This window comes from Seriola lalandi, unplaced genomic scaffold, assembly GCF_002814215.2.
Source record: "Seriola lalandi dorsalis isolate HSWRI2012SDOR001 ecotype SW California unplaced genomic scaffold, Sedor1 jcf7180002054767, whole genome shotgun sequence".
Taxonomy (NCBI): Eukaryota; Metazoa; Chordata; class Actinopteri; order Carangiformes; family Carangidae; genus Seriola; species Seriola lalandi.
The window spans coordinates 40,121-51,056 of NW_019525320.1; the positions used below are offsets into that span (position 1 = coordinate 40,121).

Below are 10,936 nucleotides of genomic sequence, written 5' to 3' on the forward strand. Positions count from 1 at the left end.
GTGGGGGGGCAATAAGCAAATTTAGCTGAACCTTTAATGACAAGCCAGGGTAAGGATATCTCAGTAATGACTGTGACATAAAAACAATGACATCAATAGAAGCCACATCTCAACCGCTGTAGTTTGATGTCTAAAAACAGCCCAGTAACAAATAGTCAAAAACCTCTGTGTTTAAACCGTGTATGACAGGTTCATTTGTGTGTGTGTGTGAGTGTGTGTGCGTGCGTGCGACTGAGAGCATGTGTGTACGCTCATTAAAAATGTCAGTTAAAAAGCGCAACACTTTCACATAACAGTTGAGAAGGAGAAAAACACCTCATTTAGCACAGACCACTTTACCATTAAATTTATCAATAAACACGGCCTCGCTTCCTTTTTCTTTTTTTCCCATTTTGTTTCAACTGTGAATTTTCAATCAGCTGTCTAGTTAAGACGAAAATTTACTCTTGAACCTTCACCTCAGTGTTTCTGATCTCGCTCAGTTCAGTCGAGGTGGTGAACACAAAGTTTTTTTCTGAAAACTACAGAGAAAAGACCTTTAATGACAATTCGCCGAGGTTTTGAACCGTCAGTGAATGAAGATCCAATTTCCGATATTCATTGACAGGATTCGTGGTGATAATGCAGATACACTGGCATATTTTGTTTTCACTTTAACCAAATTTAAGTATGAGAAAAGAGTTTGTACAAGTCATAAAGCTTCTTTAGCTCTGGCTTTTGAGCTCACAAATATTGACCTAAGATATAAGTGGGTTTTACCTTGAGTGTAGATAAAACGTTATTCCCTGCTTTGGCTGTGTACAGGTTAGATGAACTGATGAAAGGCATTGTGAGCTCTCTCTCTCTCTCACACGCACGTGCGCACACACACACACACACACACACACACACACGAGAGGGAATGCCGGTAAAAGCCACAGAGAGAGGGAGAGCATGAGGAGACAAAGGGAGATGTGAACATCCCTATGTTGAACCATTCAACAAGGTGGCGGAGAAACAAAGAGAAACCACATGAGCCCTAGCAAACACAAACATACAAACACAAACACACAGAAGAAGAAGAACATTAACACACACACATGCGCACACACACACGCTCAGGCAGTGCATTAGCCAGAGCATTAGCAGCCGCCGCTCCCACTCTCGTCTTGGTGAGGGCTAAATCGCGCGGACGCAGAGTGTTACCAAACGCAGCAGTGATTTGTTTTGGGAACGCCACAGCTGTCAGCTCTCATGGGCCATTCTGAGACATGACAGCTCGGGTTGGCCAAGGTGACAGCAGCGTTTGCTCGGGGGCCGGCACACTTCAGGTCATGTTTAGCAAAGCTCTGCTCAACCTGATGGCTTGTAAGATCAGATAAATCCACAGCGTCTCCCACGTCCACTTGGACAAACACACCTCCTATGAACGGCAGTGGACGAGTGGATGGAGTGATGGCGACAATTGCTGAAGCCTCCCTTGCTGAGGGAAAAAAAAAAGTAAAACTGTCCTGAGTTCGATCAATACATGGCTGGCTCACAAACTTTCATTTTGATTGGTGTTTCTCTAAGTCGTAGAAAGAATTGTGAGGAGGAAGAAACTTAGGTGTGAATGCAGTGTCCCTCAGAGTCTCAAAAAGCAAGTTTTGACGCAAGTGTTTTTATCCTCCGGCTCACACATTTCTCTGAAAAAAAAAAAAAATCTATTGGCGGTCTAACCTTGAGATATTCTTTCCTTTCTGCGTTGCCCTGATTGAGGCATTGAGAGTCCTCACCTCTCACCTTTGGAGACAAGCGGCTTTAAAGACACAGCAGCTCCCCTCCTCCTCTCTCTGCTCCTCTTCTCTCAGGGCCACTGGCACATTCAATTGTATAGCCCGGTCTATAAGATAGGCTCCTTCTCAGAGCCACATAAAACACAGAAGAAGTCATTTATTCACTGAAAAATACCTCAATACCCCGTTTCCTCATTTTTTTCTTGCCAACATGAATGGTGAAATACAGGGTCACTGTGCAGCACACGCCAATCAGCAGCTCCCAATGGAGACGCACATCTACTGATAGCACAAGGGAAGCAGTGAAAGAAAAGCCAGCTACACCAAATCAACTGCTGAAATAAGACTGTGGCATTCAGGTTCCTCCCGGCTCGCTCCGTTTCCATGTCGGTTACCATTTTTAACATCCCCGTATCAATGAGGAACAACAATGACACGCAGTCACACAAACAAGCTACATGTTAAAGAAAGCGACTGTAATGTAGCAAGAGAACTGAAGTGTAAGAGTTGGTTCACAAAAATGACAAAGGAAAAGAAAAGAAACTTTTTTTCACTGACCTTTATCAGGTCATGCCGATTGTTTTGAGATATCCGTTTTTTGAGATTTCTGCTTCCACACCAATTCATTGGAGGACTTTAATTAAAAGTGTATTTTAAAAAAAATAAAGAGTGGAATTTCTTTTCAGAAGTTCATTTGGATATTCAACCGAAAAAAACTGTCAACAATTTTCAAGGACTACTTTTTGTTATAGAGTGAAATTGCAATGATAAGTTTATTAATCGATCTACAGAATCGTCGACTCATTTGTTATTTTTTTAAGCAAGAATGGGAAATATTCCCCTGTTTCAGCTTCTCCAATGTGAGAGCTTGATTCTTTTCTTTGTCAAATGATAAAAAAATAAATAAATAAATAAATAAAAACTCTCTTCGGGTTTTGGACCAAAACAAGACATCACCTTGGACGATGGGAAATTGTAGTGGGCATTTTTCACTATTTTTCAACATTTTATAGACAAAAAAATAGATTGAGAAAATAATGAGCAGATATATTTTTGCTGAAGATAATCCTTAGTTGCAGCTCTAGTAGAAAATTCCATTCACCTCAATTTTAAGGCAGAAATGTCAGAAGGGCATCTGAAAACTTGGACAAAGAATAACACAGATAAAAAAATTATCTGCATGACTACATAATAAAAGAGGTAGGTGGGAAAAATATGTATGTAATTTGGGTGAAATTACTTTAATGCAGTTTTTGTACAATCCTTGACAGTTTTAATATGATTTATATTCAAATAACCCACCGAGCGGGAATAAAGTCTAACTGGGACCAAAGTTCATTAGAGCAACTTTTCATTCGGTGTGCCAATGCGTGTCCAAAGAGTTAACGATAATGTCAGGGTGCTACGGCACTGTGACACAGGAGGCCGTGTTTCTAAGGAAGCATTAAAGTTTTTTTGGCAAGTGTGCAAGTCTGAGTTTGTGCGTACGTGGTGTGAACGTGTGGCTAGGATTGAACCCAAAGACATGTTAAATGGTGCCTCAAATTTAACAAAAACAATGATCAGTGGAGGGTAAAACAACAGCACGGGGCTGAGAGGAACAGAGAGGGAGTGGTCTAATCAGATTTATTGCTTCAACAGACTCAGAGACGTACTGAGTTAGCAGTTAGGCAGAGAAGAGGAACTTAAATGGAGTGCGCTTTGACCTCTAAACTCTTTGCTTGCCTAATTGGCTTGTTTAATTTCAGCATGTCCAATTCCCTCCAGTCGGAGAACCCTCTTCCAGAGAAACCAGTCCCAATGCTGCCCCTGCTGTAGTACACAAAACCTCTCCAGTTTTCATCCTGACTTTTCATTTCCTCAAAGAGCTACTCCATCTTACTGCATGAGCCTGGACCATCTGCAGGACCGAAACTCCCCCCACCCACCCTCCCTCCCTCCCTTTACCATGTGAGTACAGCCTTGACTTATAACCCACTTTTTTTTCCAAATATACACTTGACACAAGGTGGGAAAGTAAGGTAAAATGAAGTTGTCAGACAATCAACTAAAGAGAGAAAGGTAGAGACTTTTGTGTCTCATCCAAAGCATTAGCAGTCTCACCAAGGCTACAGAAACTAAAGCCTGCTCTCAGGATGTCACAGCATAGAAAAAAGCTTTTCAACCCTCTATGAAATTTCACCACAAAAAAAAAAAAAAAAAAAAAAAAAAAAAAAAAAAAAAAGAAAAAAAAGAAAAAGCAAGGAAAAAGTCATCAGAAAACAGGCTGACAGTCTGGGAGCGCTTATTTGTGGTCAGAGACGATTGTTTCAGTAAAGCATGCCACTACAACTCCAAGTCCCTGTCACCCTTCTGAGGCCAAATCAAAAGTGACTGTCCTCCTTAAACCCCGCCACCCCCCCTTCCCTGGCTCACACACACACAAACACACACACACACAACATCAAGATCCCCGTTCCCCTGAAAACACACACACACAAACAGATTCCCTGCCCCTAAATACACAAACACATGTAAGAACTAAAAACACACACGTTCACACACTTAGCAGAGCCGTCATGGCATCACACCCGGTTTGTCCTGGTCACATCACAGCAAAGTCACTTTAGGCCCCAGCCAGACGACTAAAGAGATGAGACATGTGATGGAGTGAGAGAATGGGGCTTCCTCCTTCTTGCGTTTCTCTTAATGCAGCCTGTCCCTCCGAGCCACTTCTCTGCCTCCTTGACCGCACAGGACCGAGGGGAGATGGAGCGCAAGGTCCTTCTGGATCAAAGGCAGCGTGATACTTTGTTTGTACGGGGTTTAACACAGACTGCTTTCACAGGGGGCTCACGCTGTGATTTGAAGAGGTATTCAGACATCACACTGCGTGAAGATGTTACAACGTGAAACATCTTTAGACAGGGTGATAATACAAGATTACACAACATATTTTAGCAAATAAAACCTCCATCGCACTCTCTCTTTGCTAATACGTGTCTGTCCATGCACTCCTCATTAACATTCTTGCAGGTACAAGGTTTAACTGACTGCAGGTTTGCCATACGAGCTGTTTCACACACTTATTTTGTATTGAGGGATTTCTAGTTAGTCGGGGCAAATTATCATTTAGTAGCCAGTGTGCTGCTTGCAAAATTGGCACCCTCAGCTAATCACTCAACATTCAAATTGTGGCCCTCTGCCCAACAAATGTAACAATTCTGCTCATTATTTGATAAAATTACTTTGGTTGGACGAGGGTGTCAAACTGAGAGAAGTGAGTTCACAGAGCCCATCATTTAAGTGGTAAAATAAATTAAATAATTAAATAAAACCCATTAATAAATAAAGAGGAAAAAAACAGACTAATAGCATTTTTTTAAACTGCAGACTGAAATAGTTTCTGTTAATGTACGCTTGCTGCAAAAAATACCGAAAGCATATTTGCAGTTTTTTGCACCCTTTTTTTGTTTTTTGTCTTCGCATATCTGCACTAATCCATTACTTTATTAATAATGCGTCAAATAACTATGTGTAGTGTGACAAGGGTTGCTCGCACTACCACAGGAAATCACCACCTTTAGTTTGTCTCAGCTCTACGGATGTTTTAGCTTTTCTTAGCTCATCATTTGGGTTTAACGGCCTCCAACTTTACTGTTTTGACTCGCTTTCAACACTCACATCACCCAGCCAAATAACATCGTGGAGCATTTAGCAGCAGATATTTTATTTTTTTATCAGGAGTTGCTGGAGACATCACAAGTCCAAATGAATGCCAGCGTTGCGCCTTATCTGCTGGATGTGTAAATAAGCAACTGCGTGCTAACTTGTTTGTTGTCTTTATGAGACGATTACAAGTCAGTGTTTGTTATACTGCCCTCAAGTGGTCAAAAAATCATTTAATGCAAGGTTAAATAAGTTTCAAGAGGAATAATACAGATGCTTTAACTACAGCATCTGTACCAACACATACCAATCTTTATCTACCAATACATGATCATGATACATGAAAGGATTCTCTGTTAGCAGTGAATTCCCTCCATTTCACATCCCTACTTTTATCTTGGCGCTGTGTCTTAAAATCAGCAGGACGCAGTAAAAACTGGCCAGAGACTGTAGAAGTGAATGAATGTGTGGAGGAAGCAGGAGGGGACATCAAGTTGGGATTCAGTAGCCAAGAGCTGGCATTTATGTTGTTCACATTCCCTTTTGCATATTTTCTAGTAGTGACTTGCACCAGCACAGTATCATATCATAGCAGGCAGTTTCTGTTGAAAAGGCAAACAGGTTGGCAGGTCTGCACAAAATGAATTATGTATTATGTAAAGCTTTCAAAACAAAGTGAAATAAACGATGTTAGCCTCAAGAAAAAGATATTAAGAGAATCGTTGACATGATATGCTAATATCTATGAAAAATTAAACAGTACAGGAAGAAAGAATTGCTTTGCTTGGAAGCGGACTTCTTCTTCTCAATATAATGAGAGAAAATACTGGAAAAAATTACAGCATGCACAAGTGGAATTAAAATGATATTCCCCTAGACAATGTAGACAGTGTTCTTCAAACACGTGACAGTATGATAGGAGACAGCTATTAGTTCACAGAGTAAAATCTATTAGTCTCTCTACTTAAACAAAAAAGTGAAAGCTAAACTAGACTGAAAGGTTTACTTCTATTACTTTCTTAATCCAAAATAGAATCTTGAATGTGTGGTAAATATTACTGATGTTAACTGGACACGTTCCGAACATAGGATGAGATTACACAGAAATTAAGGTTAAATGGAAAATTAAAAGAGAAAGAAAATGTAGAGCCAGAGAACGAGAGAGATAAAGAACAGCTAAAAACAGAGAGAAAATAGAATAGAGCAGAAATGCAGAGACGGCAAGGCTAGAAAGATAGAGACAGAAGATAGAAAGAGGGGGAGACAGGAAGAGAGGGGAGAATGACTCAGGCAGCCAATATTTTTTAAACAGCTTTGCTTCCACTCAACTGGGCATCAAGGCCATTATCCCGGGGTTAATCCCCAATCCGACGGAGCTGGCAGCCTTCCGGGACAAGCCAGGGTGGCAGCCCATCAACGAGGCAGGCATGGACAAAAATAACACACACATACACATACACATGACACACATGCACACGCAGCCAGATATAAGCAGGCATGCAAGCTGCAATTAGAAAAAAAGAAAAAAAAAAAAAAAAAACACAACAATGCTATTAGCTGTGAATGGCTTGTTCTCAGATTCTTTGTCCTTTATTTTTCTGTGGAAAATAAACGACTGTTCATGTTTCCTCAGACTTCCTTCTATCTCGCTGGAACGGGTTTGTGTTGTCAGTTTCCCCTGTTTCTTTTATCATACACCCTCCATCTGTCCACCATTATTTTCTCCACCTTCATCACCAGCTCTAATCATGCCACATTTTGCACCTCTACCTTGCTCTCCCATTCTCTGTCCGCTCGCTGTTTCTCTGGCCGGCATCCAAGGAGCCAAGGTGGAGGAAGAGATTGACTCAAAGAAGGATAGCCATGTCATGTGGAGAGGGACCAAAGAGGATCCAGGAGGCTTAGAGGGACTTAGCACTACTCCCTTCATCCCTCGCTCTTCCAACCCCCCACTTCAGTCCCACCTCGCATGCCCTGCCCGAAAACAATACCTGGACCCTCCTCTACAGCTGACAACCTCCGTGCTCCCGATCATGCTTGTTGACATTCAGCGCACCTGCCCAAAGATCTGCACCTATAAGAGCCTCGCGTCCGGCTTATGACGGGAGCGTGTACAGTTGAGCAGCTCCGGCCCTCTCCTGCCACCTGTTCCTCTCACCTTCAGCCACACAGGTGTTAAGCCTAGACAGATCTTACGCAAATCCAGCCATAGTAAGGATGGACTGGGATCATCCCGGAGTGACCGGAAAAAAGGTGTGACTCTAAGACGTTAATGTCGACGTCCCTTCGCCTGAATGCTAATGACCGAGTGTCAACTTCACCTCGAGTTCCTCCAATGACCCACAAAGTGTCAGTGATACTATTTGACATATCAAGAAGTTAAAAAAACAAAACAAAACAAAAAAAAAGGGTGATGAATGCCATATCACACCATCTACCTATCTCTCTGTTTGTCCTCCCCGTAGACACTAATGCATGTGCGTGTGTGTGTGTGTGTGTGTGTAGTTTCTGGGCTATCGTTCTCTCTAGGCCCCTAAGCCTGCTATGTCTCCTATGGTAACTCCCTGACTGACGACCCGGGGCTTAGCCTAAATTCTCTCTCTATTAAAAGCTGTGAAATGCAAATAATGAAACATCTCATTACCACTGTCGGAGAACCCAAAATGAAAGGAGGGGGAGAGCGGGAGCGAGGAGCGGAGAGGGGCGGATGAGTAGGACTGTAAGACAACGAAAGAGGGCTATACGGGAGGGAGGGAAGGTGAGAGGACAAGGAGAAACGAGAGCGAGAGCTGGAAATAAAAAGGAGCGGAGCAAGGGGAGGAAAGGATGGGAGAAGAAAAGGGAAGGGAGGATGTGAAAGGCTGAGAGGTGGGAGGAGAGGAGAGGTGAAGGCACGGGAACAGATAGTCAGACAGCGAGTCTTTTGTCTGATACGTGTTGCTGTTAACATAGAGAGTAGCCAGAACTGGCCACCTATGCAAACAGGGGTGGAGTCCTGAAGAGCTGAGCTGTGAGTCAGGAGGTGTCATTCAAATGTCAAATGACCAGCACTGGAATCTTGCATTTATCTACTTCATTCACTCAGGTTTAGTGTAAAAACAGAGCATCTGTCAACAGCTGCAGAGCGGTCACAGGTCATGTATCAGCAAGTAATGTATAGGCTTCTCAAAAAGAGCTCAAAATGATAGGGAGTGTATAATAATAATATTATATTATTCCACAAGAGGATTATTAGTTACTGAGTTTTACTCTTTATCTCCACTGGTCTATTATTAATCACCTCAGACCTACACTGGCTAAACCAAAGTATAAAATGTTTGACTGTACTTTCTCATAATTACTCAGGTTTAAGTTTAATTTCATGATAGGAAAGGGGCTACTTGTTTGAAAACTTTATCTGCGCGGTACAGGGAAGTGAAATCACCTACAGGAAGTGTCTGTATTTGGTTTTGCAGGTGGGAGGATATTGATGTGGAGGTGGGGGTTCTCATGTAGCAATGGCCACACCAACTTGTATGGTCTCATGATGAAAAACCCAGTTTCATCACTGCCGCAGTCTGGAGACTCCTCTGCTAATGTAAAATAACCCCTGATATCACAGAGGGTGGAGTTTTGAGGTGGGACATTGTCTAATAGCAGGATTATTTCCTGACTACTCCTGTGTGTTGTGTAAGGGTTTTGTCTGGTCACAAATTGCATCATATTTATTTTCCCCTTTTTTTTCCTCACCAGGGTTCATAGCGTTCAATCTGGTCTTACCATATAAATATCTCATTTAAAGTAAATTCAGCATTTTTTTTTTTTTTTTTTAAACAACCTGACCAATCTTTGTATTTTAACTATTGATTAAGATAACACTAAGCGGCTGCAGCATTGCTAGGATAGTGTCCTACAGGGAAAGGAAATGGACAAATCCTATTTTTTTATTTTCCAAACTAACAACTGTTTGTGTCTAATAGATTTTTCTCTCATTAAATTTTGACTACACACACACACACACACACACACACACAATGACAACACAAAATTATGTGGTCACCTGAACATTACACCTACATTAATATGCTGCTGTAACAGCCTCCACTCTACACTGAAAAGGTTTTCCACAAGATTTTGGAACCTGGCTGGAGGGATTTTCTCCCATTCAGCCAAAAGAGAATTAGTGAGGTCGGGAAGGATGTTGGCCGATAAAGCCTGACTTGCAGACGGCCTTCCAGTTCATCCAAAAGGTGTTTGATGGGGTTGAGTTCAAGGTTCTGTGCAGGCCATTCAAGCTCTTTCACACCGAACTTGAAACACCATTTCTTTTGAAACAGGAAAACTGTTGCTACAAAGTTGTAGGCAAACTATTCTCTGAAATATCACTGCAGGCTGCACATTTCCCATAAGTGGAACTGAGTGACCTAACCTACAGTACACCGTGACATCCCTAGGCCTAAAGTACACAAATGCATGTATACATGGCTGTCGACATACTTTTGGCCATTTAATGTACTCGAGTTATTCAAAATTTGGAAATGCAATGAAGGATTATAACTCATATTTCAGGTGATTGTTCCTTTGCCTAATGGACAAAAACTATTATACATATACATTATATTCTACAAAATTAAGACCCAGGTTGTATAAAAAACAAACAAAAAAAAAACAAAGAACAGAAAAACAGAATTTTCCTTTAATTCATCCTCCAGCTTCACTCAATATTTTTGTGTTTCAAAAAGCAGCAAATGGCCTTTGTGGCTAAAGAGATGACGACAGTATAAAACAATGGATGGGCTCAAAATTCACCTTTAACACCCACCCTGTCTGTCTCTGTCAGCTGACCACTCACTGTGTGTGTGTGTATGTGTGTGTGTTCGCATGTGGTTGTCCAGACCCTTTCATATGTCTTAACACACAACCTGTCACAGCAAAAAAGCAACCTGTCACGACTCAGCTAGACACGACTGTACATGACTGTACCCCACAGAACACAAGCAGCCTGTTCCCGAGCTGTTAAAACAGCCACTGCAGCCACCAGCTCTCCAAAGGTCTGAGACAAGCGCGCGCACACACACACGCACACACACACACACACACACACCTTCACACGCAGTGAACAGTATAGAGGAAATGAAACAAAGGGTTACTAGGAGGTAGAAAATGTTTTAAAAAAAAAAATGAACATATGGTAGAACAATACCAGTCCTAAAGGAATATATATGTGAAGTGTCTGAGGACTATAAGCTAATTGTTGTTTGTTAAAATGTGTGGTTTTTAAATGTGCAGGCAGAATGACTGAATGATGGTGACTCACTGCTGGTGGCCAGTCGCTATCTGGTGCCGAGGCGGGTGTCCAGAGAGTGTGTCTGTGTGTGTAAGGGTAACTTGGTGTGACTGTCGCTCTGTCAGACAGCAAACAGAGGCATCTTTCTCAAATCCACACTGGGCCGCAGTTTACAATGAGCTCATGCAAAGAGGGGAGCAAAAAAAGCCGCAGCTTAAGTGTGTACTCACAAGTTCAACAGGCACACCCTCCACCCCCCACCCCCCCC

The 10,936-nt window shown here is 42.0% G+C and overlaps 1 protein-coding gene across 1 annotated transcript in view; it reads right to left on the reverse strand.

Annotated features, from left to right (window-relative positions):
* The window catches only part of zbtb46 (zinc finger and BTB domain containing 46), a 54,852-nt gene that overhangs the window by 33,929 nt on the left and 9,987 nt on the right, over positions 1-10,936 (reverse strand). The gene's annotated exons all lie outside the window — the stretch shown is intronic.